Source organism: Lissotriton helveticus, chromosome 4_1 (genome assembly GCF_964261635.1).
Source record: "Lissotriton helveticus chromosome 4_1, aLisHel1.1, whole genome shotgun sequence".
NCBI lineage: Eukaryota > Metazoa > Chordata > Amphibia > Caudata > Salamandridae > Lissotriton > Lissotriton helveticus.
In genome coordinates, this window is record NC_136063.1 from 2,117,379,740 (window position 1) to 2,117,388,263 (window position 8,524).

General features: G+C 46.4%; 1 protein-coding gene across 10 annotated transcripts in view; it reads right to left on the bottom strand.

Moving 5' to 3' along the window:
* The window catches only part of DCX (doublecortin), a 358,719-nt gene extending 351,561 nt beyond the window's left edge, over nt 1-7,158 (bottom strand). For 9 of the 10 annotated variants that reach the window (XM_078688814.1, XM_078688811.1, XM_078688809.1 and 6 more), the window contains exon 1: nt 7,108-7,151. The gene's annotated coding sequence lies outside the window, so the exon portion shown is untranslated. Of the gene's footprint in view, nt 1-7,107 lie in introns of all 10 variants that reach the window. The other variant, XM_078688805.1, reaches the window with a different exon arrangement.
* Between the last annotated feature and the right edge of the window lie 1,366 nt (nt 7,159-8,524).

An 8,524-nucleotide genomic window follows, 5' to 3' on the forward strand; every position in this document is an offset into this window, starting at 1 on the left:
TCAACCAAATAGTACAAAATAATGTTTGACAAGCACTTTCTATTTGCGCTTGTATCAATATTTTTTTGTTTTGCAACGACATTTCACCTGAAATTCAATAACTACCCAGCCTGTTCATCCCATTAAACAAAATACAAGATAAGGGTAATTTTAGGGCTGCTTAGTGGGTTGAGGCAAAGATGCACCGAAAGAGAGAGGAGGTAGACAGAAATAAATATAGAGGTTCACTGAGATGTGAAAAGAGGGTGAGAGAGAGGTTAAGAGGGGGGAGCAGATGAGGCGAGGTGAAGTAAGCGGGGAGATATGAAACAGAAAGATATGTGAGACAGAGAGAGGTGAAGGATAGCAAGGAGAAATTACAAAGAGGAAGCCAGAAAGAATGGAGCGTTTAAAAGAGAGTAGAGCGAAGGGTGGTGATTTAGTAGTTACAGAGATAGAGAAATGAGATGCAACATGATAGAGCGGTATGGGGAGGAATGTGAAGCAGGAACTGGTGAAGTAGGGAGAAAAGAGGTGGGGAGAGAAAAGAGGTAGAGGAAAGATAGTAAGAGTAAGTTAGAAGGAGGAAGCGATAAGTGAAAAGAGATGTAAAGAATGAGAAAACGGAGCGAGAGACAGGTGGCGTAAAGAGAGATAGGGAACGAGAAAAGTGGAATCAGGCGGTAGGAACAAGAAAGAATAGATGGAGAAAGAATCGGACATAGAGATAGTCAGAGAAAGGGAGAGAGAATGAAACAGAGATATGGAGTGCAAACAGAAAGAAAGAGAGAGAGAGAAAGACGGAGAGAGAGACAAACAGAGACGGAGACAGAGAGAGCGAGAGACGTGCAGAGGGAGAGAAAGAGAGAGAGAGAGAGAGAGAGAGAGAGAGAAAGAGTCAGAGACGGAGAGAGAGAGAAAGCGAGAGAGAGGTCTGGAGAGAGAGAGGGCCAGAGAGAGAGCGAGAGAGAGAGAGAGAAGCTGAGACATGGAGAGAAAGCAAGAGAGTCAGAGAGAGAGGGCTGAAAAGAGAGAGATAAGTAGAAAGAGAGAGCGATGCCTGGAGAGAGAGAGAGAAGGAGAGAGAGAGGAGAAAGAGAGAGAAGGGTAAAGAGAGAGAGAATCGGACATAGAGATAGTCAGAGAAGAATATATGATGATACAACGAATTCCGTTGCAACGCATGCCTTTACCACGCATGCGTTACAACGGAATTCGTTTCCCACGGATAAAGTTTTCCTCGAATAATTGCGTGGTGACGTCATACGTCGTTAAGAGAAAACGGCATTTTTTTCCGATTTCTCTCAAACGACGCTGACGCCGACGTGACTTATGGTGAGTTGTTTTAAATAGGGGGGAGACCCCCCCAAGCCCCCCTTTTTTTCCTTTTACCTTTACCACATATGCCTTTACTACAAACATCGTAGTAAAGGTATGCGTGGTAAAGGCATTAGTGGTAACCACGCATGCGTTGTACTGCATGCGTGGTTAAAGATTTCGGGGAAACGGCTTCGTTGTAAAAGCCGTTTCCCGTCAGAGAAAGGGGGAGAGGATGACACACAGAAAGAGGGAAAGATATACAGAGGGAGAAAGAGTGAGAGAGAGAGAGCAGGTGAGATCACGAGGACAGGAGAGAGAGAGAAAGAGAGAGAGAGAGAGAGAGACAGAGAGATGGAGAGAGACAGAGAGAGAGAGAGAGAGAGAGAGAGAGAGAGAGAGAGAGAGAGAGACAGAGAGAGAGAGAGACAGAAAGAGACAGACTTCCCCACAGTTCTACTCTCTTTACTGGAGGTGAGAGGGGCACCTGGAGGTGTTGGAAGGTTTGGGCCCTGCACAATTTACCATTTTGTCTACTCCTTAAAACGTCTCTGCACGTGAAGGAAACAGATGATTCAAGCATGTGATGAACTTGACGTGAAGCAGAACATTTCTCCAAGACTCCAGAGGCAGGTTTCATCAGAAGACAAGGACAGCTCCCCCATAACGCTTTAAGACATATTGAATATGTCTTCAAATCGGCATCCTGAGGGCCTTAACAAAAAACAGCTGTAGGGGTAGATTCCTAATGTGTGTGCGATTCACACCTACAGCAGGTGCAGAAGGGTTCATGGAATTCTAAAACCCTCAGACAATTCCTGTGTGCTCCACCTTAATGATTTTTCTTGATGAAGATTTTCAAAAAGTTGAGTATGCAACCTGTGCAAATGATGGGGAAAAGTGTACATGGACGTCTAACTTTATGTTTTTTCTCCATACTAAACTATGTTTCCTTTGCAGCCAATTCTACCCCTAACCCCTGGAGTAGGACTGATCCATTCCCTTTCCCATCAGGGAAAGGCCACTACTTGTGTATTTCACAGAAGTAAGATGGCATGTGTCTCCAGTGTAGGGGACCACCTGCAATACGTTTGTAATTACCCACAAACCTTCACGTTTTTGAGTGTTTACTACATTAGTCTGGTACTTCAGTCACACTGTACCGGAAACAACAGGCCTTTCCCAAACTCTGAATTTGCAAATGGTGGACAATCTGATATAATGGCATAACTTCCATTGATACAGGCAGTTTATGGTAAAAAACTGCTAAAATCCTGACCCTTTGAATCTGGTTGTGGAGCTTACTATCTCAAACTGGAATCTTCCCACATCGAATTAACACCTAGATATACGGGCATTTGTCAATCAAACCCTTAACTCGGGATAGATGACCAAGTCATGTAAGTCTAACTTTTTAAAGCAAAATGCCTGAGCAAACAAGACTGACTTTTATTTTGCACGTTCCCTCGACCTCAATAATCAGAATATCCCTCTGACCCAGCCACATTACTTTCCATTGGCCAGTGCCAGTTAACCCATGTCCGTCCCTTTGAAGCTTCACCTTCAGTCCTTCTCTAACCCCTTGAAGAGATCAACTATATCCCCTTGAAAGGTGTGCCAATGCTGGGCTCCTCGCTCTGCTATTAAGACTTGATCTGGATGAATTACATGGATGTTACACCCTCATCCTAATCCCTCATCAAAGCCCTGGTGACTCCCTCCTCCATTGGCTAACCTCTCGAACAATACCTAGTTTGTTTTCAGTCACTGCCTGCTGCACTCCATATTGTTTTTCCTCAGATGATGAATACTTCTTTGGCCCAAGAACTTTCAGTTGGAAAGAGTTGAAAAGACCACTGCCAGTGTGCCCTCTGCTGGGTACTGACTGAAACATTCCTAACCCCTTTATTGTGGTTTTTGGCATAGTATTGGCACATGGGATATATTCTGACATGGTTATTACCCACACTAAATAAGTCTCTGACTGTTCGCAATTTTTTTTTCTTTTAGTTAATTCTGTTTTAGAATATTGTTGAAGCGCAGACAATCAGGCTCACATCACCATGCCATGCTGAGATCAACAACAGACTATAAACACAAGCCATCTCTCATGAACCTGGCCTACGTCTTGATTTGAGAAGGCGCTTTGGAAGCTGATCCAATTAGAATTCAGAAATGTATTTTTGATCAAATTCTCTGAGGGGGCCTCTAAGTCAATGAGCACTTCATGCAGCTTCACAAGGGGTTCCTCAAAGGCTAATGAGTTCCTTTCCAAGAGGAAGTTCCCTCAGCTGTGATTGACGAGGACCTCTTTTCCACTATGAGAAATCTCCCTAAGGAAGCACACCTTGGTTAATCAAGCTATATTTAATTAATGAGTTGCCTTCCAAGAGGAAGTTCTCTCACATGTGATTGTGGACGTCATTTTCGCCATGAGAAAGCTCATTGATAAGGAAGCAGCGCTCAGTTAATCAAGCCGCAGATAATTAATTAGCTGTCTTTTCAGTAATGCAAATGTCATAAGATGCATACCGGGTTCTTGCCTACCCAGTAAGGGCCAAGGGAGTTGGGTGTAGGTAAGAAGGCACCTTAATACATCGATGGAGCGAGTTCAAGAGAATTGCCTGGTTCTTCCTTAATTAACACCTGTGTACTCATAATGATGTACTTTCTGACTTTGGAAAAAGGTGAAAACAAGGATTTTCGGAACTACTTAATTTATCTATTTTTTAAATGGAGGGGCTAAAAGTTTTTCTCAGGAGCCCCCCACTGGCACTGCTGAGCGTTAGGGTTACCAAAAACCAAGGCCGCCAAGTCTTGATTCCACCTCATGCCTCTTTCTTCCGCCATCTTACATTTCCTTTCGATGTTTCCCTGCCATGCAGTTTCTTTTTTACCCCTGCTTTCTACCTTTGACACTGTTTTCCTTTTGTTGTCTTCCTTCTTCTTGCTCCATGTTCTGTTCTCTCTCCGTCTCTGCAGCAAATTCTGACGATGAAAAATAAATCCTGGTCCCCAAAAATTGAGCGCCGGTGCCCACCACCTGCAACCACAGGATGGAAGAGAACAAAAGTTCTATTACCAACACTTCCGGTGTTTATAGGACTTGCCGATTTCCATACTGTTGAATCAGCACCGGGAATCCTGGGCACAGCTGTCAAGAAAATAAATGTGCACAATACGAATATGGGTGAAAAATTATCAGTTGTGAACTGAAAAATGATTGGAAAGTCCCTGCTCCTTGAATTTTCACCCATGCGTTGGTGGTGATAAAAACCATGATTGGGAAGAGGTTAAAAAGAAGTCCTTCCCTCAGGACATCTCCTGGGAGTGAAAGAGAACAGAAGTACATACAAATGGAAATCATTTTTTCAGCGAAAATGAATAATTTTGAGCCTTTGTAAAATGGGGAAACTGTGGATGGTTGTATGATAGCGCTGCGTTCACGTCAGCCGACATTTTAGGTGAAGGAACACGTTTTTAGCCTAACCAGTCCACAGTGCCGGACAGGCCCGTCAAAAGCCCCATCAGACAAAGAAAGCAAAGCTAGCGGATTGCAGAATTACATGTGGGGAATCTAAATGGGAGAGGGGTGTGGTGGGGGTGGACGCACATTGCAGCAGCAACACATGGACTGGTCGCGCGTTCTTGAGCTAGGCGGCTGCCAGGGGCTGGCATGTGCCAGGCTGGCGCCCACAGTGACTCCGCACAGTGGGGAGGGGGTATTCCTGCTCGGAGGACCCAGCCCTTCTCATACCTCCCATAGCACGGGTGTGCCATACGGCGAAGGGAATTATCTGGGGACATGCCCCTCAAAGACACATGACCAAGCCACATGGACCCTCCAGGACGACATGACGCCACATCTGCACCCTGACATGGGCAGAGGGCACCGGTGTGGGCTGCACGCCTTCTCGGAAGCGACACCGCTCCCAGTACAAGCACCTTCAAGACATACGCACATTTCGGAGCACAAGACGAGGGCCAGGCACCACGCCCACCCCAGAATGCAGGAGGCGCGGCGGGTTTAAAGAGACAAAGCAGGGGGAAGCATGCAACATTTGTTTTATCCACAAAGATGCTCTCTGGTCGCAACCACAAAATGGGTCCCTTTAAATATCTGTGTCATGGCGTTTGCAGCACTGAAAATCTGGACATGCAATCTCAAATCAAGAAGGTGTTTCATATTAATAAAGGACTCCGAATGCATTATATCTACACCACACTAGTATTTTATTATTATCATTAATGATTTGATTATCATCCGTTGCCCTATAAGAATTACCATTGCTGATATTAAAATGGCTAGTGGTGCAATTAGTTGTTCATTATTAACACATATGTGAATAATGCTAATATTAATACACCTAACAGCAGCAACAATATGTATTATTGTTATGTTTTTATTATTTCTATTAATGCTAACAACAATTTTAATAGCAAAAGAAGAACATTTTAATTCTGCATTCATTTCTGCCATAAATCGTGACTAGAAAACCAGAACAGGTGTCACGCCGACAGCGCGTGACAGGAATAGCAATGTATATAACATCGTTGTCCAGTAGCAAAGGAGCCACTTCATTACATACAGACAAGAAAATATAATTCTGCTATTCGGTAGAAAAAGAACCATGGGAATATTCCAGCCTCTGCGGCAAGCGCCCTCACAATGAGCTTGCCACCTGACACAGCACCCACCCTCCCCACGAGGCACCACCCGGCCTCCCACCCACTCCACCAACCCACCCAGCCGTTCAAAGATAAGACAAAAAAAATGAGATTTTCCGGCAGGCGCCCATGCGGGAGTCTTGTCGCTGACTCGTGGTTCTGGGGTGGCCGCCAGCGAGCGGAAATGTAGATTCGCTCGCCCGGAGAAGAGATTTAATTGCCGGGGCTGTCAGTGAGCAGGAGGGGTATGGAAATTAGATCCCGGCGCACAGTCCCAGCGCGAGCCAAGAGGCAGGCAGGGGACCCCACCTCTCATTGTTCTCCGCGGAGCAGTCACCCCCAAAAATGGAGACAATCAGCAGCCCTCGTCTCACACTCATTCTCTAGATTCTCCCAGTGTGACGAAGAAATAGAATGCACGTGCCCTGAAAAAAATGAATTCTTACCGCTGAACAAAGCGACGGACCAATAGCCATCCAACACTGGTGCCAATATCTCAAAAGAAGCCGGGGTTCTTTATTTCGCACGATTATCCCGTTAGAGCAGTCCTCTGACGAGAAGTGAGTGGGAAGGGATACAATGCAATACTAAACATTTTATTTTTATGTTATACATTTATTCGGGTTTATATAAAGCGCCGATAACCGCCCACCGGGGTCTTCGAAGCACTTTGGGGTGCGGAGAAATATAAAGACAGGATTATAACGCTACCCAGAGCCCCCTCAGACGGGAGGGGTAGCTACCATTTGTGCAGCGGGTGCAGTGGCACCGGGACCCAGAGCCCTGAGAGGTCCATTCAACCCTAATAGTTGGTGTATTTTATTACCCCAGCAGCAATTAAAGGGGCTATTTCCCGGGGTTGCACCAGGGCCCGTGTCATCCTTGGTAGCTACTGCTTTGAGAGAGAGAGTGACATGTGGCTGTGTCCGTGAGTCTGTTAAACTCAGACAGCTGGACAAGAGCTCGTGCCGTTCGCCTTTCCAGGCAGGCGGTATTCTGCGTTATCTCATTCTGCAATCATGAAATTAAAAATACTGCTCTTTAAAATGGACCCGAAACCTGTGTCTGTTGTCAATGCACACAAGTGCACACTCACGCCCTCTCCCTGGTGCTTGCACGGGGGTGTCACCAAGCTGTACTCACCGGTTTCCGCTGCTGGGGACGAGGAGATGCGGACAGAAAGGGAAGCCGGCTCACTCTGCCTTTGTTGTCTGTGCTCCAAGCGAGAAAATCCTGCCAGGGCGGGTGGGGCGTCTCCCGGGTCCTAGCGCCGCTCGCAGGCCGGCTCCAATATGGGCGGATGGACTACTGCTGCTTATCCGCTAGGACGGAGGGCATTACCCACACTCGTCATTTACAACAGGTCCGTAACCAGCCACACTGATGGGAAAGGATAAAGCTCTGAGTCACATCATGAGTTTGATCAGTGGTTTAACGGGAAATGATGCCCAGTGCAAAACATGGGGCGCCTGCTCAGTTTGTCCATTTACACAAAATAATTGCAAATCCATAAACATGTCTCTCCTCACCTCAGGAGCCCTCCCCAAAGGGTGCAATATAAATAGCTAGGGGGGTATGGCTAGCTGCCAATATCTGGAGGCCTCCTTTTAATGACGCTGAAGTTCTGCCTAGCAGCCATTCTCGGGGGCCCAGTTTTCATGTCAAAGGGGTTCTGGGCTACAGTTTTAATAACAGTGGGCTTTAGAGATACATCCACTGTGAGGGCCTACATTTAAAGACAGTGAACTTTTGGACTTCTGACAGTATCTGAACCAACTTAAAATGACAGTGGGTTCTCAGCTGCTGTCAAAGTCTGGAGTGCATCTTTAATAAGGGTGGGGTCCAGAGGCAGCGTCACAGTCAAGGCCGAATTTAATGACTGTGGAGCTCTAGACTCATGTCAATGTCTGGACCCAATTTAAATGACCAGTGGGGTTCTGGCTGGTGATCATCTCAGTTTTATTGATACTGTGTTTCTGGGTTCCAGGCTGTGTCCAGGCCAAGTTTTAACGACAGTGGGGTTCTGGACTGCTGTCAGTGTTGTGACCCAGTTTTAATGACGCGATACAAAAGGGGATGATGGACGGAGCGCTTGAGCAAATCAAACACTCACCCCCAGTCAACTGATCTGGGTTTAATCCATCACCATTCTTTAGCCCACTCAGCCACCCCAGTTCAGACATGGCTATATGCAAATCAGTCTGACCCTGTGCCTCATGGGAACAGTCCAGCCCGAACTGCCAAGCCATGTCTTCCCTGGACCGGAAACAAGCATCCTGGGACCGGTTTCGGATTCATAATCCTCATCAGCCAGGCTATCTTGAATCCAGTGGCCAAGTGAGCAAGGGACTCACGTCTGAGCATACCCTGCCACACTTAGGGCGAACAAAGCGACACAAAAGGGGATGATGGCCCGAGCGCTTGAGCAAATCAAACACTCACCCCCAGTCAACTGATCTGGGTTTAATCCATCACCATTCTTTAGCCCACTCAGCCACCCCAGTTCAGACATGGCTATATGCAAATCAGTCTGACCCTGTGCCTCATGGGAACAGTCCAG